Genomic DNA, 25,909 nt, shown 5'->3' on the forward strand with positions numbered 1-25,909 from the left:
AGTTTTTACTGTGGGAAGTGATCGTCTCTTACTAAGTTGCTAGTTACCGCCGCAACCCTGATATTGTATTTTTTACAATGGGACGTGATCGTTTCTTACTGGGTTGCCAGCTACTGTTGAAACCCGAAAATAATCATTCAAATTCATCATCTTCAAAAGATATGAAATGTAACACAAATCCTTATAGAGGAAACTTACCATCCCTTGGCTTGAATAGAGGAAGATATATTTGCTTGAAAAACAAAATAAGTTGCTTAAAACAAGATAAGTTTCTTGAACTACGATGTTCTGCATCAATGGCAGGTTTATTCTTTTCTCTCGGTTCTCCTCAGATAGCAGGGCACTAAAACATTATAGAGAGCTGTTAATCACTCATTTTAAAGGAAACTGATGTGTTTAAAAACCTTTTGTAATTAACATAAAAATATGAATTAGAGTCTATTAATATTTTTACTTACCAAATTTAGATTATTTCTTCACGGGGTATATTTTGTCTCCAACAAATGAAAGCTCCAAAAACCAGTGCAGCCCCAAATAGGCCTCCAAAGACTATGGCTAATATTATTACAACCTCCATGGAGCCTTTTTCAGAGTTGGACTCAGGAAACGGGATGCAGTTGGTCTTTGGCAAACGGATGCATTTTTTGCAATTTTCATGCACCTCTTGTAACCATTTTCTTTGTTTATCATTAAGTTCTTCAAAATCCATATACCAAGTATAGCATAAATCTCGTATTTTCCTAGCCGATTTGCCATAGTCTTTATGTTTTTCTAATTTAGTAGCCAAAGCATATGTTTTCCCTACAGTTATGTTCATCTGACAGTCAAGCATCAGTTTTCGATCACAGTCTATAACGATAATATCATCTAACGGATCTACGGATTCACTGTAGACATGTTTTACTTTTATTTTGTACGTGTCTCTTCTTTCTGTGGACCAATCGGAAACTGGATTCCTCTCTTCAACCGTTAACTCTTCAATAGTACCAACTTCTCTTGCCCTGCATATCTTGTCAGTTGGACTCTTATAGCCACAACTAAGAGCCTCGACTGAAAGAACTCCAATGTAAAAATGAATAAAATTCATAATCCTGAAAGACATTTTAAAAAGTATTCTAAATTTCAGATTTCATTGTGACCGTATAGGACAATTTGTCAGATGTGTGAAATCATCTATTGCTAAAAAAATTAATTTACTTGGTGTCTATCCATATTACTTTTCCATCTATTGTTCAATTTCCACGAAAAATTTATGCATTTCTCAAATATCAAAAGTAATTAAACCTTCGGAAAAAATTACATAATTTGCTCATTAAACTGCAGTATGGAAATAGATGAGTATTACCAGCAATAGAATCAACAGTAGACTTTCAATAATGAGACGGATCAAACAAGAACAGTTGGTGCAACCAGAATATTCTGAATTAAAGCCATCTTTTTTCTTTATGTTTTTACTCTGTAGCTTCTGGGGCAATGAAATATCATACACAGCTGTTTAACAGCTCGTTTAAAGGAAAATTTCTACTTAAGAAAAACTGCATTTTCGTGTAACACTTAAATAATAGATATTATAGACAACATCCAGGTTGCAGCGGTAGCTAGGAAGAGACGATCATGTCCCAAAATAAGAAGTACAGTAACTCATAACACCTAAAAATAGAATCGGATTGAAACACTCCTAAATAGGAAACTTACAGTCTCTTGGCTTGAATAACAAAGAAAATATGTTGGCGTGAAAAGCAAGATAAGTGGCTAGGACTAAGATAAACTGTAGCATGGGCATCTTTTTTCTGTTCTTTCTCCTCAGCTAGCAAGACACTGGAACATCACAGAGAAATGTTGAATAGCAGATTTTAAAGATAGTTTATGCATTTAAAGACTTTTCATTATTAAAAAAAATAGTTTTGAATATAGAAATATTTTTTTTACGAAAAACTGAACTTTCCATACAATTCGAGTAGCAATTTTCTATACAATTCAAGTAGCGCTTCTATACAAGATCAAAACAGGATTTTTTTTTTTTACATTGTTATAATGTAGATTTGTAAATACACTTGTATAAAATGCAAAACCTTTTTCAAAGGTTTAAAAAAAACTGGATTCGTCAATCATATTTGAACCAAAGTTTTTTGTCTGAATATAGTTAAGAAGGAATTCTTACCTTAGACCTTAGTCCCTCCAGAGCCATCGGTCGTGCATAGGGCGTCGACAAAGCCTCTCCATTCGTCTCGCATTGATGCTGCAGCGATGACGTCTTCCCATTCAGGTATTAGTGAGGTGCCGGCCGTCCTCAGATCTCGGTCATATGTTCGTCTCAATGTATTTGTGGGGCGGCCTCTCTTTCTTCTACCGTCTGGCTTCCATTCATAGGTTGTTCGAGGAAGGCGGCTCTCTTTCATACGAAGAACGTGTCCCAGGTATTTCCACCACCTTCTTTTCAGCAACTCAATGACTGAAGGTTGACCTGTTTGTGTGCGTATTTCTGCATCTATAATTTTTTGTTGCCAGTTTGTATTCAACATTCTTCTGAGGATCATATTTTCAAATGCAAGGATCCTTTTTTCAAGCTGGGTGTTTATTTCCTAACATTCACTTGCGTAAAGGAGAATTGAGAGTACATTGCTGTTGAAGAGTCGAAGCATCAGTGGCATTGAATATTTATTACTTCTCCAAATAGGCTTCAATCTATTGAAAGTACCAGTAGCTTGTCCAATTCTACGTTTAATCTTGGTCGACATCTCTCCATCTCAATCAATCCAGCCACCCAGGTACTTGAACTCCTGGACTTTTTCTAGATCCTTATTTTTGCAATTGAGAACAAGTGGCGAGGTTGTGATGGCCATGCTCTTCGATTTGTCAATGTTTATCTTTAGCCCGACATTCTCTGCATTCTCAGTATAGTGTCAAGTAGCTGCTGCAACCGTTCTTTAGACTCTTCGAGAAGGAAAACGTCGTCCGCGAAGTCCGGATCGAACAGTTGCTTGTTGCTTACTTTTACTCCGTAGCCCGATGCGAATCTCAGGGCATAATATCTATATATATAAAAATAAGTTGTATGTTTGTTTGTTTGTGCGCATATGGCATCATTATAAGTATACAAGGCTTTTTATATGACGTCATTATAAGATGAAGTTTCAGACCGGGACACCAGGACGCAAATGGCGACCGGGACACAGGGAATATAAATGATGACCGAGACAATCAAAGAGAAATTACAGACCGGGACACCAATGACGACCGATACACCGGAACACAGGGAATATAAATGACGACCGGAACACTCAAAGAGAAACCTCAACCTCAAAAGGCCCTGTCAAGATTGTTGCCTCTATTACGTTTTCCATTTTTTTTTTTTTTTTTTTTACGGCAAGTCGCGTTCCATTGGAAAGCTTTGGTGGGTTAATATTTTGTAATAGTATTATTGGTACGCCTATTTTTAGTTGTAGCGCGTGTAGTGGAAACCTTGGGAGATCCAGGGAATTTAAGATTTAAACGGATAATTAACCGCTTCATTTGGTTCCAGAACTGTGTCGACTGACTTGTAAATTACTTCCTGGTCTCGAATCTTGGTCAAAATAATATTGTTGATTTCGTGGACGTCTTTATTCTTGGCTGCCAAAATCGCTCGTTCACTGAGCCATTTATGATTTTTATAATTGGTTAGAATATTCGGAAATACCTTTTCAACCAATTCATTTTTGGACGTTACTAAATTACAGAATTCAGCAGGCAGTTGTATACGTCCTGAAATTGAGTCTACCGGGGCTTTGCGTTTCCGTTTGCCAGCAATTGATCTGAAAATATTTCACCGTTAATCGTTAAATATAGTCATCGTTTTGCAATCGGACACATAAATTTATAGTTAATTTTAATGTCTTTACGTGTGCCCATAAAATAGAATTTTTCAGGAATGTCGAAACAGCAGCGTTACGATTAGGTGAAGGCATTTCCAAATCCTGAAGAAGTTAGTTTGCCATACATACGCACAAATATTCAATAATGACTAGTGTAGTTATAAATTTCTGATGTAGAATCAAAGGTCATATCTGACGTCTCTAACCGTTTTCGATAGAGTATATCCTCGGTCATTTTCGATTTATATTTCTTCCATAGCTCTGTAGGAGCTGAAGGAGAGTAAGTTGTTAGTATGATTCCAAACAATGCACGAATTTGACTTGGAGTTGACGTTTCACACGAGTCATTGATGCAGTTATCCCAGTGTAGGTCATTCTCCAATAAATTCAGAGCTTGGCATGCACTACGGTAAGTGTCATGTATAGTACCGTTTACAGTTTTCAAATACTCAAAGGACTTCGGACCGGGTACATTCACCAAAAGCAGGCGGAGAAAGAAGCATTTATGTTGATTGGGGTGAATGGTGTAGAGTCTTTCTATCATGGTATCTTTGAAGATGGTAGGTTGGCCTTCGACTGACTTACCTTGTTTTCGACGTTCAAATGATTTCTTTTTAGCATTCCACGTGTAATACGAAGGCACTTCAGTATACAACAGTTTTTTTTGTTGCACGTTGGATTCCGAAAAATAAACACGTTGACCATTCTGTAAATGTACCGCTAAGTGAACAACAGCTGGACTTCGTTCATGTATCAGATATGTAAGAATTCGCCAAACAGCTTCATTACTGCTTATGTATCTTCCAGCCTGATATTGTACGATTTCATCGATATCACTGAAATCGGACTGCAAGCCAAAAACTGCCATGTCACACTGCCTTTGTTGACGTTTGTTTTTGATAATAAAGGGGAATATGGAACAACCATTTAGCTAAAATTTAAATTAATATGCAAATTTCGTTTCAATTATTCATGTGCGGAGAGCCAAAATCTAAACCTGAATTAATTCAAAAACGTTCAGAAATTAAATAAAAAAAAATCAATTTTTTTTAACTGAAAGTAAGGAGCGACATGAAAACTTAGAACGAGCAGAAATTACTCCGCATATGAAAGGGGCTGTTCCCTCCTCAACGCTACGTAAACGCTTAGCGTAAAGCCTCCTGTTCTTTACGCTAAAGTTTTTTACTGTTTTAAAAAGTAGAGTTGCGAGAAAGGGTCAAACTTTAGCGTAAAGAGCGGGTCTTGAGGAGGGAACAGCCCCATTCATATACGGAGTAATTTTTTTTCGTTTTAAGGTTTAATGTCGCTCCTTACTTCTAGTTTAAAAAAAACTTTTTTTTTAAATTTTATTACACAATTAAGCCTGATACAGCAGCATAGAAGTCCAAAACAAAGAGACAGTAAATATCCTATAAATTTAACAAGCAGTGTTTTACTTTTACAATAGTCGGTATTTCAGTTTCTAAGCTTGCTTTTTATGGGGTAAAAATAGAACAGCCACAAGAACCGTTTTCTAAGATGTTTCATTTTCACCAAATAACAAATCACCAAGACTACTCCCAGCACCTTTCTACTCATACCGCGACTTTTTATACCATCATTACTGCGAGGGGAAGTTTTTAAAAATATCCTAAAAACTAAGTCTCCTTCATTGCTTCCAGCAAAACGACTTAAATCAAAATCCTCATTTGTTTTGAAGAAATAAAAGCACAAAAACCGCACAAGCAGACAGTAACAAACATATTATGATTTTAAAAAATGTATGTCCTTTTGATGAAAGAAACTACTTGCAGAAGAGTAAAAAGTTAAAGTTCTAACTTTTAAAGTTAGAAGAGCAAAAGTTAAGAGCCAGTGTCTAAAGGACACTGAAACTTTTATTGACCTGTTAAAGTAGCGAACAAAGTTGTGTCACAGTAAAGCTGTGCAAAATTATAATTCTGGCTGAAAAGGTGCCAAAAACCCATCGTTTGAAAATTCTGAGATAGCGGATCCATCTAAAGTTATCGGAGAAATAGTAATGCGACGTAGTAGCTTATTTGTTCCTAAAGTACATGTAGTCTGTACGAAATAAACGCTGAATATGGACATTTATATTAAATCTTCATTTATCTAAGTGTGTACATTTAAGGTTTGATAGGATCATATACAGTGGTGCACAATTGCACATAAGCTATTATAAAGGAGGCAGTAGCGGATTCAGATTTTAGGAGGAGTGGTTCTTTACGAAAAAAGCCGCGTTTTCGATCTTCTGAAGGTAGAAAAATTTCGTTCAATGGACGCAATACTGAGAAATAGGGTCAAGGGGATCTGCAAAAGTGCTGAAATATTTGGGAAAGTATCAGCATCGCAGTTTTACTTCTGTAAAGTTATCGCTGTGTTTCAGTTATTCTACCTGCTACAGCATCGCTTTCTCTTAGACGAAGCCAGCAGGTTTTCCATATTGTCGCTTCTCTGGTCATGGCAGATTCGCAAACTAATCCGGAAAGGAAACTCATTACTGATCAGTATCGTACTGAAAAACATAAACCTTATCAGCAAACTTTTGTTTATTCGTTTCGGTACAGTTTATTCGTAAACTGAACTTAAAAGTGTCTAGTGTTTCTAAATCCGATATTACAGCTGTACAACAGGGGAGCAAAACTGGTCGTCTATAGTATTTCTCGTGTTAACTGAATGGCATATTGATCCATTTTTTTTTTTTTTTTTGCTTCTTTGCTATCCTTGGTCCTGTTAATTTAAACCTATCTTGGTTGCTACTTTAGTTACCCCGTCAGATCTTTTTTGAAGGCACTTTTATTCTCCCGATGCTTGCTGTCCTTGTTTTCGCCAGACCCTGGGACATGTTTTCATCAAACGAATTTCGTTTCTCACTACTCCAAGAAAAATTTGCCTTAAGAAAGTCAAATTGTTAGATATTTCTCTCGGTATTGTTTGCTTGGACTCTTCTGTAAAATTTCCACCCAGCTACTTCCAATGTAGAGAGTAAGTTTTGCCTGACAATCCAGTACCATTTCGTGCTCCTAGCTATTGGCTGGTAGTTTGACAGCACATTATCTAAGAAGTTACTTATCACCTGTGGCTGCTTGATTGTCAGTTCCTTTTTTTCTGATACACTGTAATGTTTCATTGGAAAAATCGGTTCAATGCTACTTTATCACAACTAAAGCACCATCAGATCGCTAGTCAAAGTCACTTCTCTGTTTCTTCTGAAACGATCTACCCTCTTCCAGGTTGCAACCATGCAGTCTGTTTTCCCTGAGAGTATTTGTCCTGTTCACTAGACCATCTCCTTGCGTACAGCTCAATATCAAAATAGTAGCCACAGGAAGACACTAAGACCCATGCTTTATACCTAAATTGCATCAGCTTTCGTCTGATGAATATCATACATCTGTGACAACTGAGAAAAGGAATCATTTGTTCATCATCAATTGATATTTCCACAGTGTTTGCACAAAACTGTTAAAGCTTGCACTGACTGCCCTTAGATATGATCATATCTTAGCCATTTTGTAAACTTTAGCATAGGATCATTGTCGTCAAAATGCGAGTATTTCTTTATCTGTGATAAATGGTCTCGACTCATTGTCTTACTAACCGTTGGAAGAAGTCATATTTCGACCAAAACAACCGCTTACTCGGACGGCGATGATACTCGATTATTAATAAAATGGTAAGAAAGCCATCGAGGTCCTCAACATAGAGTTTAAATCCAAACTGACCTTTGTGTAGTGCGTATTGTACCGTTTCTTTGACTGTAAGGTATAGGGTTTGATTACTTTATAATAATGCGAGAAATTCGAAGGAGTTCAATCCATGAGTTAATTTCATTTTTCCTGAAATGGTATCATATGCAGTCTCTCGAAATTACTCAAAACCTTTGTTTCCTTCCTTTTTGGAGCAGGTACTGTTTCGAACTTGCTGTTTCGATACAATTGTCATAGCTCCCGCCAACTCTTTGTTTAATTGCTGACTTCTTCAAGTCGTGTCAGACATTTCTCTAAAAGTTATTTTTTCTAAATGTTTACTTCTTCAAAGCTTTCGGTCGCCGCATCATTTTCACTCAGAAATTCAACTTCTAGGGTCCCAACAATATGTCAATATGTCTTAGAAGCGCACCTTGGGTGGGTAGTGCTTAATCTTCGTTCACATTTCCTTCATCACTTACGGCTTATATGTCAGGCAGGACTATTAGAAGATCGATTAAACTGTTCGTTGGGATCTGTTCATCATCGTCATTTATCTGCGCTATTGCTTCTTGAGGGACCAAAATTTCAGGGAGGCATCTGAAAATGTTGCAGTAACTTCTAAACAAGTAAAATACCGTTTCAGTACCCTACATGCCGAACGCTCTCAATGGTAACATACTTAAGTATTCGCATATTTGCTCTTAAGACATCGTATATCTTAAGAGCGGCCGTTAATGGTAAATTCTTTGTTTAATTTACATGTTTTGGATGAAAATAAAAAAATGTCTATGTCTATGACATCGTATATAATGACAAGGGTACGCCATGCTCCTGACGACAAAATAATGAACTCCTTAAAGATAATCACTTCCTACAATTCAAATCTCATTCCTTATATTGGGCCCCATACTAGAAGACAAGAAAATTGAAAAACTTGAAATTGGGAAATTCAAGATAAAACTCACTTACATTAATTTATCAACAAGAAATTACTGTGTGCAGCTGTGGTATTTTGCACTGTATGGAATGCATCAGTTCCATTTTTGGGACCGCTAGACAGGGCCGGATAAAAATTATAAACACAAGTTCCCAATTGGGAACGCTTGGTATTAATGGGTGAAAAGTTAGTTGTGATTATAGTAGCATTTTTTTACTACTACTACTAGCAACTCACCGCAACAAAAAGCTGCCTGAGGCCAACAGAGCTACGCACGCTCCTCCTCCCTCCCTATATATTCAAAGCCACCCTCTTTGCATCCTCTCAGGAAGTTCCCATTTCCTTTAAATCTATCTTTGTGACGTCAATCTAGATCAGGACGACCTACTTTCCATTTAGCCCTAGACGGTTGGCCAAAAAGAAAAACCTTCGGCAATCTGTCATCCTTTATCAACAGAACGCGCCCTAGCTATCTCAGTCTTTATTTCATTATAGAATTGAGCCACATTTTTAGCACAGCCTACTGTTTGAAGTAAGATCAGTCAGACACGTCTTTACTACGACACGAGTGTCGTTTACTAGGCTATAATTTCCTCGAGGGGCGCCACTCCTCAAGTGGTAATAGAGTTGACCACAAGGTCACCAGTCTTGCAGGTACCTCGAAAGATTCAAGGCAGCCCTTTGCAGAGGCTGTTGTCCATAGATCTGGATCTTACGCCCTGCTGCAGCTGTCTTCCTATAGAGAATCCTCCAACGATGGTGTTCTGTGTCACCCTGCAATTTAGCCCATTATCAGGACAAGGTTTGCAACTCACAGGACGTGTGGACCTACTTGTGGGCCCTGTTGAGTATACTTTTGAAGGGCCTTCTTCCTCCTCTACCCGTATTTATGGTCCCGGGCGATGGTGCCCCATTTCCTATCATAGACCCCCAGGGACAGGGTCCGTGGCTCCTATGGAGGTATCCTAATATCAGTAGGGCGTTCTCCTATATTCACTGGGGACACGATGATTGGCCTTGGAGAGGCCCCTAAAGAGCAGTAGACTCTAAAAGCTTTTTTTTGAATAGAGAATATTACAAACATATCAATGACGTTGTTTTTATCTTTTTTGTCTTTGTGTTTATTATTCTCACATTTTTTTTTCTATTTCCCTAGGACTTTTAGTAACATCCCCTTTTCTTTCATCTCAAAGGATACCAGAGGCATATTTCCAGATCACTTACGACACTATTTACTCCAAAAATCTTGACAATCATTTTAGGCATCATATAGATCCGTTCCCATAGCAAAATAAAACACTTTCTCTGTTGACTCTCTCAATGCATGGATTTCACATGACATTCTTGTGAAGACAACATTTCCAAAGACTCGTAGCTTTAGATATAAGTTTATTTATTCTTTTTTTGATATTAATTCCTATATTTTAAGAATAATATTACTATTTTAAATCCTTTAGATAAGCACACTTATATTCATAACTTACATTTATTTATGAATGAATTGTTTTTTTCTTTTCAGAAATATTCAAACAATTAAATGTGACCACATGTTCCTTCCCCCTCGCCTACACCCTCAAAATAAATTGTGGGTGCTGAAGGTTTAGCTGCAACATAGGTGATTTATTTTAAATAATTTTAACTTCCTTCCTCTTTCACTTTTAGTTCACAAACATTCCTTTTTGGGAAAAAAAATACTAAGACATAAATTCTAACCTAACACTACCTGGATTTCCAAAGCAATATATTTTTTTGCCGTCGTTTTCTACGTCTTCCAGGTAAGGGGATACCCCGGACCCTTCCCTCAAAGGGATCTTTTGGCAAGCGGGGTTTCTCCGTTCAATAGGGAGGGGGGAGTGTAACTCCAGAAGAAAAAGCCTCTTATCGATCCAGTGATTTACCGCGCAGTAGGTAAAGGTAAATAAGAGAAAGTACTTTACGAGAGGCTTTATGAAGGGGCAGAAGCTGACATTAGAGATCGAATAGGAAAGGCAGTGGGTGTCTTCAAAAGTATGAATAAGTCACTTTAGAATAGACATGAAATTAGCATCAAAACAAAAATAAATGTCTACAAGGCAACTATTCGAATGATCCTGTTGTACGCCTGTGAAACTTGGCCTTTAAAGGCCCAAGAAACACGTTCACTAGAAGTATGAAACCATCACTGTATAAGACAAATACTATGGGCCAGCCGATGGTTTCGTATCTCAGACAATGAGGTTCGAAGGTGTTGTGCCCAGAAGGCCCCCTCTCGGTGATTATAAAACAACGACTACTGAAATTTATGGAACACACACTGCGACGGCCAGTTGGAACCATATCCCGCGATTTTCTCCCCTGTGATCCCCTCCCAGCTTGGAAACGTAGACCAGGCGGCCAAAGAAAGACTCTCTGGCAGACATTCAAGAATGATCTGGATCCTTGAGTGGGCTTCCGCCGACGACGGACGTCGTTGGGATAAGGAATGGCTGAAGATTACAAGACGCTTCTACTGACAGATCGTGTTGGACTACGTCAGTTATCTCATCATCCATTGGTGCCGGGCAGGATGGATTATCGTCTTGTTCCGACCAAAAGTAAAGTGAAGTTAATGAAGTATTTCCATAAGTTAAAATAGACCTCCTTTTCCTGCCATAATTGAAGTAGTATGTAGTATGTTTTTTATAGCGATTTCCTTTTGGGATTTTCCATCTCATTTTCCAGACAATGTCATATCTCCGGGCTTTTGCACAGTAATCCTCCAATAATAGTTGTAAAAGTAGCTTTTGATATCAATAAATGACCACAGGGTCGCAAAAGACTCAGTAGGTGTACATGGAACCAGATGCAATCTCTTTAAGCCTAGTTCTTTCATCTCTAAAGATCTCCGGCATTTATGAATACTTGTCGCTGTCGTTATGAATACTTGTCGTTATGAATACTTTGTTGTTTTAAGTAAAGACCCTTTAGCGTGGAGTGAGGCCTTGGAAAACAGGAGGAGAGAATCCATCAAGAAACAAAATTAAACTTCTGTCTTGGGTACTTGTAATTGTAGACAAGGGTGTCAAATGAACTGTTTTTTCCTTTGGAGAGGGGAGAGAGTCAGAACATGTGGACGCATCCAAAATACAAACAATGGATTTAGTTTTTTAGTTTTTAGCAAGCATATGTAAAACTCCCACAAAACGGTGAAAACTATAGAAAACCATTAATGAAATATATTTTTGCCTCTTTAAAATTTATTTTACGAGAGTAAGTTATGTAAAAACTGCTGCTCTGTCGCAAAGGATCTAAAATTTGAAAAAAGTTAGCTTTCAGAAATATAATTTGCACATTTTTTGAGGTGACAACAGTCTGAAACCTAATATTCTCATCTTGTAAAGCATCTCCAGATTATCAATTATTTTGGAAAATGGAATGGAGAACTTGGAGTGTAGACAAATTATTTTATTCCTTTTTTCGATTTTCAAGACGGGTTTATCAAAAGAAAAAAACTAGAAAAAAGGGCTAAAAATTGTATTAGGTAATATGTTTCTTAAAAATATTTCTATATCACGAAAATAATATGGTTTAGAATAGAAAAATAGCTATTCCTTCTTCCAATTTTCCTTCCCAGTATTCGAGAAAACGAATAGTTTGGACGAGCTATAATTATTAATATTGAGGGTGATGATTCCGAACCGAAAACTTCTAAATTTAGTGTTATAAACTATTTTTTGCCCTTTTATTTTGCAAGAGGGAGGGTTTATGGACTTTAGTCTTATTTGTCCTCTTCCATTTCCGCAAATTACAGGGTACAATTTTCCATTATTTAAAAAGGAAATTTTGGTTACAAGAAATTTGCAAGAAAGGTGATAAGATATTAACTGATTCAAAAACTTAGTTTTTAAATAGTGACAACGTAAGTATATTTTACACATCAAAATTACCCCATCAAGATTCCCCAGAAATGTACCCCCGTTTCCGTTGGAAATATAGCGCATAGTTATCGGTTTTCACTCAACTGGCATCATTAGTAAACCTGCAACACTGGTCCATAATTATTATCAAGCATTTTAAATAGTTCCACACGTTATTTTGGAATCAGTACAGAAAAGAAAGCTTTCAGTCCCCAGGCAAGGAGGTAGGGTTCCAGTTCAGTTTAGCTTGAATCAATAAAATAGGAGGCATGTAATCTCAGTACCTAAGTATCTTATGATGATGTTACTTTCATTGACACAAATTGAAATGAAATTGGGCCTATTTAATCAATCTGGCATCAGACTTGAAGACATTCACCTACATCAGTTTTAAACCAGTCAGATGCTTAGATGGAAACAGGGGTATCGGTGTAAGCCTTGGATTTGAGCACTTCATAAGGAAACATGTTGGAAAAGCAATTCTCACTTCATAATATGCAGAATAATCCTAGTTAGCATATTTTGCAGGGGAATAACCACTTTAAGGGTAATATACTGTAGCAAAAGTCATGTACTCCCCATTAAAAATTTTTGACACATCTAAAATCATACAAGAGTCATGACCCACCTTTGTGCACATGCAACAACAAGTGTTTCTGATAGCAAACCAAGCAGCAATTGAAACTGGCTCTTATGTAGCCTATATGTTCAGAGTTTATTTATGGCTCTGATGTATATGCTGAGAGTCTAATTATGTGCTATGAAATTTGTACCATGTATTCCCTGTTTTTCTGTCTCTTTTTTAAATATTTAGGCCTATTCTCAAAGCCTAGAAAATTATTTATAAGTAAACACCCAACTGCCATCTAACTAATCTAAACTTAACCTAATTTGTCAGTATTTATCTACTAATATGTTTTCATGGAAAATTATTAGATGGCACTCATGGTGTTTAATTACACAGTCAAATTCATGTTTCATTTTTCAGAATTTTGTTTTAAAAAATCCACGTTTTTGCATGCATAGCACTGACATCCTCATTTTGTATTTTTGTTTGTTGCTAATTTGGCACCAAAATATCAGAGTTGCACAAGGGCTCATTTAGAAGCTCATTTTTATATTTAGTTTATTTTTAACTTTATATCATTGTCTAAAAACAGTAGACATTATAGAGAAGACCAGCTCAGGCTTACCATTTGTGTTTTACTTAGGATAAGATAGGAGATAAGATATTTATTTCAAAAAAATCACTATCACATGCCCTCAGGGGGCCAAATTCAGACTTCAGAGTTGACAAAAAAGTCAGAAAATATAAGTCAGAAAAAAGGTAAGGGGACAAAAAAAAAGTCAAAAAATAAACATATATATCTACAAATTAAAAGGGACACTAAAAAAAAGTCCAAAAACTCACAAAAAAGAGAACAAAGCATAAAATACACAAAAAAACATATATGACTTAAAAAAGGGAAACTAAACCAAAACAGCGAGGGGCAAGCAAATTACTGTAACAACCTAAAGCACCTCACATGAAAAAAAGGAGGGGGGAAACTAGTTGGCTATTTTATTTATTTTTTCTGTGATGAAGGGGACAAAGGTTTTTTTCATATCTGGAAGTAATGCAGCAAATGGGAGACAAAACTGGGATAGGCTCAGAAACAGCTTGAGGCTGTTGTAATCTGGATGGTGAGTGATGTTTGGGGAAAATACTTGCCGTCCGAGGGTTTGTTATTGCATTTTTTGAAAAATGGAGGCACAACAACGACCTCCTTTGCTCAAGGGTTTCCAAACTAGCTTTTTTTAGGAGCAGAGAGTAAGGCACCTTGCCTTCTTTGAAAATTATTCGCAAGGCTCTTTTTTGGATTGACTCAATTTTGTCAGATTCTTCACAGGAGATGCCAGGGTGCCAAACTGGACAAGCATATTCAAGATGCAGGCAGACAAAAGATGTGTATAACCTTAAGGAGTGAGAAGGGGGATGCTATATTTACTTAGGAGCTTAGGAGGGCAATAGACACATTAGCTTTATGAATGATATCTTTAATGTGGATATCCCACTTTAAACTTGAAGAAATTGTGACTCCAAGTAATTTAACCAAGGATGCATAAATTTCAGGAGGGATAGGATTAAGAAAACAAGGTGAGGATTTGAGGAAACAAATCAGCATTATCATGGACTTAGAGGGGTTTACAGTCATATCTAGGTCCAAAGCCTCACTTCCAATTTCATTGAGAATACTCATAGGGTTGCTTATTAAATTTCTGAAGCAACTTTCAACAATCATTAGGTCATCAACAAATTTCCAACAGTCAGGAACTTCCTTTGCGAGGCTGTTAACCATGACTGAAAAAGGAGGGGCCTAGGAGAGTTCCTTGGGGTATGCCATTGTAGATAGGGAGAGGATTTGAGTAATGGTTCTGGTATTTAACCACCTGTGATCTATTTGTTAAAAAGGAGGCAACCAATTTTACCAGTAAGGGATCAATATTGAACTCGCTTTCAAGTTTCTCAATTAAAATATTGTGGTTAACAAGGTCAAAGGCTTTCTGAAGGTCAATAGAAATTAAGTTTAGCCAGGAATTAGGTTTTTCGAGGATTTTCCCAATATGGTCAATAAGAGAAACGAGGTAGTGGGAAGTAGAAGTTGATTTTAGGTTTCCAAATTGCTTCAGGTCAGTAAGAGGTAGGATTTTTTCCTTTAGCCAATCTGCAAGGAATCCTTCATACAATTTTGAAAAAATAGGAGTAAGTATAATAGGTCAAACGCCATCAAAGCCAGGCTTTCTGTTTTTCTTTTTCAACAGGGTAATGAAACCCTGTTTCCAAATTGTTGGAATTTGCCCAGACTTAGTAATTTCATTAAACAGGACAGACAAGGGCTTAGACAGGAAGTCACCAAAGGCTCTAATAAGGGGAAACAGGATATCCAAAGGACAAACACTTGTCTTTCTTAGTTTATCAATTCTTCTTTCAATCTCAGATGGGGAAACAGTCAGGAAAAAGGGGGATGGGGCTCCTGTTGATAATTGGATTGGCAATGCTGGAAGGCTCTGGACAATGGAAGCGAGAAATTTATTTAGACTTTTTGCAGTAACATCAGGGGGCTCTGGTAAATTGAAATTAAGCTGGTCAAGACTCCTGCCACATAGCTTTTTAACCTCAGAATACCAGTTTTTAGGCTTATTAGTAAACAATTCTTTGATCTTATTTTTGTAGTATGATCATGCCAATTTATGAATTTCTCTTTTAATTGATTTTCTTAATATATTGGCTTGATCAATTTTTAATACCATTTTTAAACAGCTTCAATTTGGTTCTGATTAGTGTTTTTATTGTTTGATTAATAAAGGGTTTGTCACTTGAGCACCTTTTAAACCCTTTTTTCTGGGAAACAAATTTGATATTTATCAATTAGCTTTTTATGAAACGTGGCTGTTTTCTCATCAAGGTTTTGTAAACTATAAGGGTCAGACCAATCTTCAGTACTCAGCCACATACCAAAAGAAAGAAGACCAGAATTTTGAAGAGGGCGGTAAGTGCTATAAGTTTTTGAGAAAGTATGCTTAAAATTTGAGGAGGGGGACAAAATAAGGGAAAGATGATAACTCCCACCTAATGGGGGCAAAGTTGAGGGAGGGCTGTAAAAATTATACATATTAGTTAAAATAACATCAAGAGAGGTATTTCCCCGAGTTGTTGGTGTTTTAACAATTTGCTTTACTTTAAGTGAAGCACAAAAAGAATCCATTTTAAGGTCGTTGGCATTGCCAACTAAAAAAAGGCCAGCATTGGGGTAATTAGAAATAACAAAATCAGCACTTTCCTGTAATTGCTGGATAAAATTACGTTTTGACTCGATATTTTGATTTGGGGAGTAATAGAAAATAGCTATTGCAATAATACTAAATGGACAAGGGAGTACTTTTGGTCTAACACTTAGCCAGAGGATTTCATCATACTCGGATAAGTTAGGGACTTGAATAACCTTTGGGTAAAGGTGACTCTTAGTAAAAAACAAAACTCTGCCACCCTTTTTCCCGAGTGGGTGGTCTGAAGGACAGAGTTTAATAAACTCTGAATAATTTGTCAGGTGTAGGGACCCTGGGTCATTGGATTGAACTTCAGTAACAGCTATAATATCTATCAAATTTGATTTTGAAACCACCTCGAGTTCAGTAAGCTTTTCAAAATTAAGACTTTCAGCATTAGTAACTAAAAGTTTAGGAAAAACAAACCGATTGGGGAATCGCGACAGAGAGACTTGATGGGTTTGAGAATTTCCTGGGTAGGGTGCTTTAAAACTAGATTTTGTCCTGATAGAAAATGGAAAATTCAATGCTTAGCATAGAGGTAAGAGAGGACTCTTTATCTCAATGTGATCATCTACAACTTAACAACAATGATGGGTGCATATTTGACACCAGCTATGGTAACAACTGATAGCACTGTTTTTTCTCAAAAGGGGGAACTAGTCCACATTCACCAATATAAACCAGCCCTAGTTTGCCCCCCCCCTTGGAACAGCAAACCAGGGCCTGGTGAACCTGAATGGTCAAATTCTCACAACAAACCAACTAGGCCTATCTCCTTTTTTTACCTAACAGGGAAGTAAGTATTGTGATTTTTGTTGAAATGACCTTTCTTCTCATACTTTGTGACCAACAGTCAATACAATTAACCCCAAGAAAAAAAAAACACAATAGGTTATATTCCTGAATCAGCTTCAGATGATGATTCTTTAACCCTTGGCAGTTTTTTTTTTCAAAACATGTTTTAAGTTTTTGGCTGCTATGGTGATTGTGGCAGAAGCGCCAACCATGAAAAAAAAATGATTGTTCTGAGTTGTGCTTTTCCTTTTTGTTCAATGTGTGGAACTGTAAGTCCTTAATCAAGTATTTTCAAAAAATTTGATTCAAATGGTGTTCTTTTTATTTTGATTTGACATCATTTTTGAGGTGTTTTTGGCTTCTTTTGAAATTCTAAAAAATTTTGTCTCAGTAATAAGAATTTATTGTTCTTTTAAATCAAATAATAGCCATTATTTGGTATCAGCATTCATTAGGAATTATTTCTCACAATACAGTTCCTACAACATGTTTTAAGATTATGTTGAAAATAAGTTGTGTTTGACTCTTTACTAAGCTGTATCTAGTGCTGCATTAATGATTAGAGAAACATTAACCACCAGTATTCTCCTCAAACTTATCTGTTTGTAAAACCAGACATGATTCATGCACCAAGCAGATTTTTTATGCATGTAAAAAATGCAATTCCTCAAGTTTCAGTGAGTAAGGAGTCATATACAATGTCAGTACATCACAAGCATTTCTAATGACATATATGCATTTTCTTATGCAACACCATGCATAGCATAAATAAGATTGTTGAGTTTCCAACACATCAGTTACTTATATAATGTAATGTCTGTTGAAAGGCCCAAAAAACAAAAATTTTCACCATCAATTGTGACAGCACCAATACGGGCAGCTAAAGCAAAGGCCATTGCTAAATTGTCTAAAGAAACCAAAATCCAAATACATGCCAAAAATGAAAATGAAGAGCAAAGACAGGGGCAGCTAGAAGATATACAAATACGACAATTATAGCATGTCAAGAATGAAAATAAAGAGCCAAGACACACAGGTTTAGAAGACATGTGAGCAAGTCAAAAATAATAATGAAGAGCAAAGACACACACAGTTAGAAGAAAAGTGGTGGCATGTCGAAAATAAAAATGAAAAGCAAAGACAGACATGGTTAGAAGATATGTGAGACCAAGCGTGTGAGCAAGCCGAAAATGAAGAGCAAATACACACGTGGTTAGAAGAACAGCGGCAGCATGTCCAAAATGAAAATGAATAGCAAAGGGATGTGCAGTTAGAAGACATGTGATACCAAGCATGTGAACAAGATAAAATTAAAATGAAGAGCAAAGACACATGGTTAGAAGACAGATGACACCAAGCATTTGAGCTAGTCAATGAAAATCAACCTGGACAGTTAGAATCAAAACATGTCAAAATGGAAAATGATAGCAATGAGTATTGGGTTTGGGATTATGACATGGATAAGGTCATCTGTGCCTACCATACCTTTCTTTAAAAAAAAAACAATGGTTTGTCAATATATATTTCATAATAACAAAAGACAAGCCAAGATAAAACAAACCAAACAACTTGAAAATGATAGCAATGATGATTAGGTTTTTGATTTTGACATGAATAAGGTCATCAATGCCTGCCATATCTTGACAATGACAATGACAAATAATTTATGTGGAATATCAAAATAAATAATTGCAATATATAAAACTATAAATTAAAATGAGTGGTTGAATATTGTTGGAATGATTTCCTTTATTGCTGTGTTACTCCGCGGTTGTATGGCTGTAGCTTGTTATGGTGCCAGGTATTGTGCTTGTTTTGTGTAATATTTGGTGGTAAGATATCGTAATGATTCTGTGATGAAGGAATGCCATGTCTGAAGCCCATTAGAAGTTTGTGCCTCCTTGTTTATATGAAAATGTTTGGTGATATGTCTTTCATAAGGACAAAAGACAAGCCGAGGCAAAAGAAAAAGTGTTTGTCCCACCACCTGAACAATTAAAAGAAACAAAGGTTAAGTGATATGTCTTCCATAATGACAAAATACAAGCTGAGGCAAACTTTAAAGGTCCAATACAAAAACAACATAATTTTACAAAGGCACTACTTCTAATTTAAAGTCCATTTGGGCATCATGGTATCAAGAAAAGGCTAAAATTGTCTGCATTTAGAAGACAAGCGACAATGAAAATCCATATATAGAAGCCTGCCACATGCCAAGTGCAGGGGCCCAGTTGGTGCCATTTCTCAAGTGGGAAAGCTGGGGCTAGTGGGATACTGGAACTTCTTAGAGAAATTGTTTAATGGCTCATTTGAAAGCTATTGTTCATAGCTATGTATTTCATCAATTCTACTATCCGTAAGTGCCATATAGCACTCAAAACAGCACTTTTAGTGTCACTTCTTAAGTAGAAAAGCTTGGAAGTATAACGCAGTACAATTGTAGTAATTATGGTCCAGAACCCTGAACTGGAGGTTTACAAGGACTCCTTCCCTATACTCCCCCTCCCACCCCCCTTAGTAAGTTTTGTAAATTGTCTGGACACCAGCAGGCTACTGCAACATTAGCAGGGATAGCAAGTTACCAGAACATCATAGAGAGATGTTTAATAGCTCATTGGAACAGAAATTAAAATTGCTAGTGTCCTCTTAAGTGACTAAACAGATTGGAGGGCTCCTAGTCCTCCTCCCTCTGCATCTCCTCTCACCAAAATTGTCCAATCTAATTTTGAGATAGCCACTTTGTTCAACATAGTTCAATGGTCAATTAAATATGCTTTTGGTGATGATATGACCCTTCATAGTCTCTTGAGAAAGGGCTACATGCGGTGTTGCGTGTATCCATATTGGGTGTTTTTTTTCAATCATGGCTTTATGACTTCTGTGTGATTTTTTTTATTAAAAACAGGTAAAGATTAATTAAAAAAAAAAGTGTTTTTCAGAGAAGTAAAGAGCAAAGTTCAAACTTAAAATGAACAAAAATTATTGCTTCACATCCTATCTAACATATATTTATAAAACTGGTGCAAATAAACCAAGTGGTGATATTTCCCTATGTTTGTAGGATTATAAAAAACTAGCGCTTTTCTGAAAAGACAAAAGCCAAGTATAAAACATAACAATATTGATTTAGGAAACAAAGGTGCGTATGTAGCTGCACAACAACAATCTAATCTACAATGCTTTTCATAGTCTTACGCGAGTTGTGTTGTCAGCAACTTTCAGTATACAATTAAAATATTATTTAAATAATATTTATTTAAAATAATAATATTATTTAAATAATATTAAAATATTATTTAAAGAAGCGTAAACTCATAAAGTATGCATAAATAATGCATTGATTTATCAGGTAACATCTTGGTCTGACCTAGAATTACTTGAAATGAAGAACAAATAAACCATAATATGAACTCTGGAAATCCGGTTATTTTTTCTCTGTGCAACAGAGAATTTCAAATTATGACACAAATTCTAAGCAAGTCTGTAGTTCTTATACCATCAAAATTTTTCAACTTCCAAATTGTATACAAAATAGTCATGAAATGTCTTTTGAGATCCAAAATGACAGTCAATCATTGGACTGAGCTCATTGTACAGAAGTGAGTTCCAAATTAAAAAAAAAAGTAAAGCAACAATTCTAAAATGCTTTATTTTTATATTGTTAAAAAGTGTCCTTAAATGGTTTGTTTTTACTCTACCAAAACTCCTATATTGTTGTGTTTTCATTAAAGTGCTAGTTTTCTATAATCCTAGAAACATAGGGAAATATCACCAGTTGGTTTATTTGCACTAGTTTTATCAATAGCCTACATGTTAGGTAGGTTATGATCACCACTATTGCAATTGTGATCCCCTCCTTATTTCCTAATCTAGTCATAGGCTATGTGCAAAATTTTGCTGATGTTGTTGGTACTTTATCTCATCAACAACTGACTTATGGTGACTATATGAAAAAAAAATGAAACTAAGTTTTTTATAAGGTTGTATTAGCCATTAGAAAAAATTGGACTCAAGGTATTTAGTAGCTGACTTCTAGCAATCTATCTTGGATGACAGAAGACTTTCCGTTGTAATTCTTTTAGTGGCTGACTTTAGCTTTCCTGTTCCCAAGTATTTAAAGTATGACAAAAGACTTAGGAAAATGAAATTATCAACCCTGACTTTAAGAAGAAAAAAGGACAACATCATGGGGATTCATAAACTAAGACATTGAATTTTGACAACAAGAACAAAATTCTTATTTAAAGCAAGTGAAGTTCCTTGAAGTGAATTACAACCGTAGTTTTCAGGCTCTGTAAAAAATATTCTAAAATTTAAAACCTGGAAAAATCTTTCTTCAAAAAATTAGGTAGAATTATTGAGAAAACAAACGTTTTTTTTCTGTTTTAGAGAAAACAACATTTGAATCTGCTAAAACCTCATTAGAAGCAACCACAAAAATATATTTTCAATTATTAAATCGTCCAAATGTAGTTTGGTGCTCAGAATTCTTAAATGAAATAGAAGCTCCCACAGACAATCTTTCATTAGTAAATTCTGAGATGTCACTCCTCGCCTTGCTAATCTCCTTATTCGGGCTCTTTACTATCACACCCAATCAGACTGTAAAGTTGTCTTTATTAAAACCAATAATAGAAATATGCTGGATAAGAATTGAATCAGTCTAAAGGCATACTGTTTGTTCCTGCTTTTCAATGGGCTTACTTTTCTCTTTTGCTATCACTTCCTGCTGATAATTTTGAAAAATCTAATCAATATGCTTTATTTTGGGTAGCCAGGCTAAGGATTAGTGAGGCAATATAGTTTTGGCAATATACCATTCAATGGCTAGCAATTAGCAGCCATCTTGAGCTCCTCCCTTATTAATTCTGGCACATTTAATTAAATTATGCTGTAAATATCCCTAATTTCCCTCCAAAATTACTTCAGGTACTACTACTATTACTAACAACTCACCACAGCCCCAAGTCACCTGAGGTCAACACAGCTGCGCACGATCCTCCATCCCAATCTTTTCAAAACCCCCCTTTTTACACCTCCCAGGAAAATCCCATTTCCTTTAAGACTTTCTTTATGACGTCCTCCCACCCCAGACGAGGACGACCTGCTTTCCGTTAAGCCATAGACGATTGGCCGAAATGGACAATCTTTGGTAAACTGTCATCCGCACGACGTGCCCTAGCCATCTCAACCTTTCTTTTATTATAGCCCTAGAAAGTGAGATTGAACCACATTTTTCGTACAGCATGCTCAGTCAGCCGGGAACCCAGAACAATCCGTAGGCAATTTCTCTGGAAAACATCTAGAAAATCTTCATCCACTTTTCAGAGCGCCCATGCTTCAGAGCCATATTTGACAACTGACATCACTGTAGCTCTGTAGCTTTTAATATTCTAACCTTGGTTTGCAGAATTATCTTCCTATTCTTCTGAACTTTATTTAACTGTGAAAAAAAACCCTGAGCCCTGGAAATTGTACTTTTAATATCTTCACTGCTCCCACTGTATTTACTTATAATACTACCAGGGTAAGTGGAGCCGCCTACCTGATCGATCTTTTCATTACCCAATGTCAACTTTTCATCTTCACTTATTCCTAGCCTTAGTGACTTAGTCTTCTTCACATTAACTTTCAAACCTATTCTAGCACTCTGAACTCATTTCATTTATTTTGGTCACACTTTCATCTAGAATGCTTAAATCATCAGCATAATCTAAGTCCAGGAGAGTTTTTCCTCCCCATTTAATTCCGTGGTCTTCCATTGCCTTTCCTGTGTTCCTTAAGATAAAATCCATCAAAATAATCCCTATAAAGGGGGGATAGAACACAATCCTGCCTAACTCCTGATTTGATACAAATCCAGCTGCTAACCTCATTTCCTAATCCATCAAAATGATCCATATAAAGGGGGATAGAACACAACCCTGCTTAAGTCCTGATTTAATACAAATCCAGCTCCTAACCTCATTTCCTACCTTAACCACAGCATTGTTATCTTGTACATGGCACTAATCACTTTAATGTATTTGTCTGGTATACCATAAGACTTTAGCTAAAGTTCTTCTATCAACAGATTGAACATTTGCTCATACTCTGTAAAACTGAGGACCAAAGGTGTTTGTCAACTCAGGCACTTCTCAGTTATTAATCTAAGAGTGAAAATTTGGTCGACATGTCCTCTAACTTTTCTAAAACCGCACTGTTCGTCTCTTAAAACTTTGTCAACGGCATATCTCAGTCTAAAAAGTATAATATTACGTATAGTAAATACGTATAGTAAGTATGATAATTTTCTACCTACACAGATCAGAATAATGCCTCGATAATTACCACATTCACTCTTATCACTTTCTTATACAGTGGTTTAATTGAGGTTTGGCTAAAATTGTTTTGTTGCAGGCATCAAGGTTCCAAATTGGCTGGAACTATATTACCACCCAAATGTCCCCACGATTCTTTGCATCTAGACTGGGAAGCTACCTCTTTTCTTCCAGCTGGCATCAAACAAAGTCCCTTGTTTATTCAAGCTCTGGTCGAGTAATGCAGGTAAAATTGGACATAAAGTGTGCCTCAAGATTAGAATGGTTGTTTTGGTTAGTTAGTTTTAAATGTAGTTGGCCTAGCTGATGATTTTGTAGGAATTTTACTTAAACTGTAATTTTTGTTGATACCATTGAGATAAGTAACATTTTAAAAAACGTAAAGGTTTGTTAACAATGAAACATACCAGTACCAAGATTCGTCTGTTTTAAATATTTGGTACCAGTATCAAATAGTTTCTCCGCAGTTAGATTGAATACCATAAATTTTCATTGTAACCTGAAAGATTCTCGCCAATAAGAATTTTTTGATGAACATTCTAATTGTCTAGCCTTTACTAATGTGAGGAAACTCAAGAAAAAATTAGAATATGAATGTAAGAGGTGTGAAATGGAGGCCATGGATAAAATTGCTAAAGAAATGGAAGATGCAGTTAGACAGGATAACAGTAAAATATCGTACTGGCATTAATCTTTTGAGAGGGATAGTCAATCTGGACTAGTCCCAGATTGAGATAGGAACGGGGCCACAGTTAATGAAACGGAGATAAATAGAGAAAGACGGTCAGAACGTTTTGAGAATGTGCTAAACCTGGATAGACTTACGGGATAATATATAGAAAAGAATGAAGAAGTTTGTAACGCTTTGGAAGTGAGGGAAAATATATTTTGTGAAGAAGAATTAGTGACAGTACTAAAAGGATTAAAAAATAATAAGGCCCCAGGTGCTGATAGTGTGGTAGAGGAGTTTTTTTTTTAATATTGTGGTTGTGAAGTTAGAGATAAACTACTGAAGATTATGAACATGATTTTTGAAAAAGGGGAAGTACCTAACGATTTTTGGAAAATTTTAATTTAACCTCTCTGTAAAAAGGATAAAAAGAGTGAGTTTGGTAATCATAGAGGCATTCACTTGGTTACTGTAGGAAACAAATTGCTTAGTATGATAATACTTTTAAACGTAAAGATGCTGTACGTTAAGTTTTAAGGGAAGAACAATGTGGTTTTAGGAAGGGGAGAGGATGCGTCGACCAAATTTTCACTCTTAGATGGATAATTGAAAATAACTGAGTCAACAAACTCCTTTAAACCTCAGTCTTAAAGATTAAGTGCAAGCCTTTGGTTCAACTGATAGACCTTTAGCAAAGGCCCTATTATCGTAATGTTTACCAGATAAATGCATTGCAGTGATTAGTGCTATGTAGGAAAATAACATAGATGTGATTAAGGTAGGAAATGAGGTTAGTGGTTGGTCTTGTATTAAATCAGAAGTTAAGCAGGGTTGTGTTCTATCCCTATTTATATGGATCATTTTGATGGACTTTGCCCCAAGAAGTACAGCAAAGGAAAATGCAGAACACGGAATCAATCAGGGAAGTAAAACGCTCCTAGTCTTGATTAAGCTGATGAGATGAGCATTCTAGATGAAAATGAATGAATTTTTTGAGGCTCTGACAGCTCTTGGCACAAGAATAGGTCGGAAAATTAATGTTAAGAAGAGTAAGTTTCTAAGACTGGGACTAATTGAAGGTGAAGAAGTGTTGTTGGGTAACAGGAAGGTCAATCAAGTGGACAGCTCCACTTACCTAGGTAGCATTATTAGCACAGATACTGAGTACAGTTAAGATGTTAAAGGCAGAATATTCTAAAGGCCAGGGTATGTTTTCAGATTGGAAAAAAGTCTAAAAGGATAGGAAGATCAGTTTACCAACCAAGTTTAGAGTATTAAAAGCTTCAGTGATAACAGCAGTCAAGCGTAACTCTGAAGTTTGTTTGCTCCAATAGAGAGAGGAGGATTTGCTAGATTTTTTTCCAGAGAAATTGCCTACGGATTGTTTTGGGTACCTGACTGACTGACCGTATCTCATAAGATATGTGAAAAATGCAGTTCAGTTCTGCTTTCCAGGGCTATAGATGTAGGATGACAGAATAGCAAAGGTCATCCTTTTTAATCAACTATCTAGGACCAAAGGAAACGCAAGTCGTCTTCAAATGGGGTGGAAGAATGCTAAATAGAAAGATACAAGGGAAATTGGAACTTCCTAGGAAGGTATAAAGCAGAAGACTTTGAATAGATTGAGATGGAGGAAGAGCGTGCGTAGCTGTGTTGGCCTCAGGTGGCTTGGTGCTGCAGTGAGTCGTTAGTAATACTAGTAGCAGCGGTAGCAAAGCTTAATCATAAAAGCAACTTGGAGATGAAATGTCGTCCAGTGAAGCTCAGAGGAGGGAAAAAAATTTGCCAAGGAATCCTCAATGTCAACAAGACAACCCAGACTGCGTTCAATGTCTACAATATTTTCGATTTTGTACTTTTTGGTTCTGTATTTAGCTCAGTTGTAGTTTTTCTTGTTTAAACTTACAATGCCTAGTTACTTTTACAGGTGGAATATTCACAAATATACAATAGTTG

The 25,909-nt window shown here is 36.3% G+C and overlaps 2 long non-coding RNA genes across 2 annotated transcripts in view; one reads left to right on the plus strand and one right to left on the minus strand.

Moving 5' to 3' along the window:
* On the minus strand, positions 1–13,182 carry LOC136039980 (uncharacterized). The gene is made up of 2 exons (XR_010620608.1): positions 12,984–13,182; positions 1–1,091 (listed from the first exon to the last, which is right to left on the minus strand). It is a non-coding gene; the product is annotated as an uncharacterized LOC136039980 (long non-coding RNA).
* Positions 12,556–25,909, plus strand: part of LOC136039979 (uncharacterized) — a 16,647-nt gene continuing 3,293 nt past the window's right edge. Inside the window, exons 1-2 of the long non-coding RNA XR_010620607.1 lie at positions 12,556–12,579; positions 23,360–23,506. This is a non-coding gene — a long non-coding RNA (uncharacterized LOC136039979). The remainder of the gene's footprint in view (positions 12,580–23,359; positions 23,507–25,909) is intronic.

The sequence above is a fragment of the Artemia franciscana genome, chromosome 20 (genome assembly GCF_032884065.1).
Source record: "Artemia franciscana chromosome 20, ASM3288406v1, whole genome shotgun sequence".
Lineage (NCBI taxonomy): Eukaryota > Metazoa > Arthropoda > Branchiopoda > Anostraca > Artemiidae > Artemia > Artemia franciscana.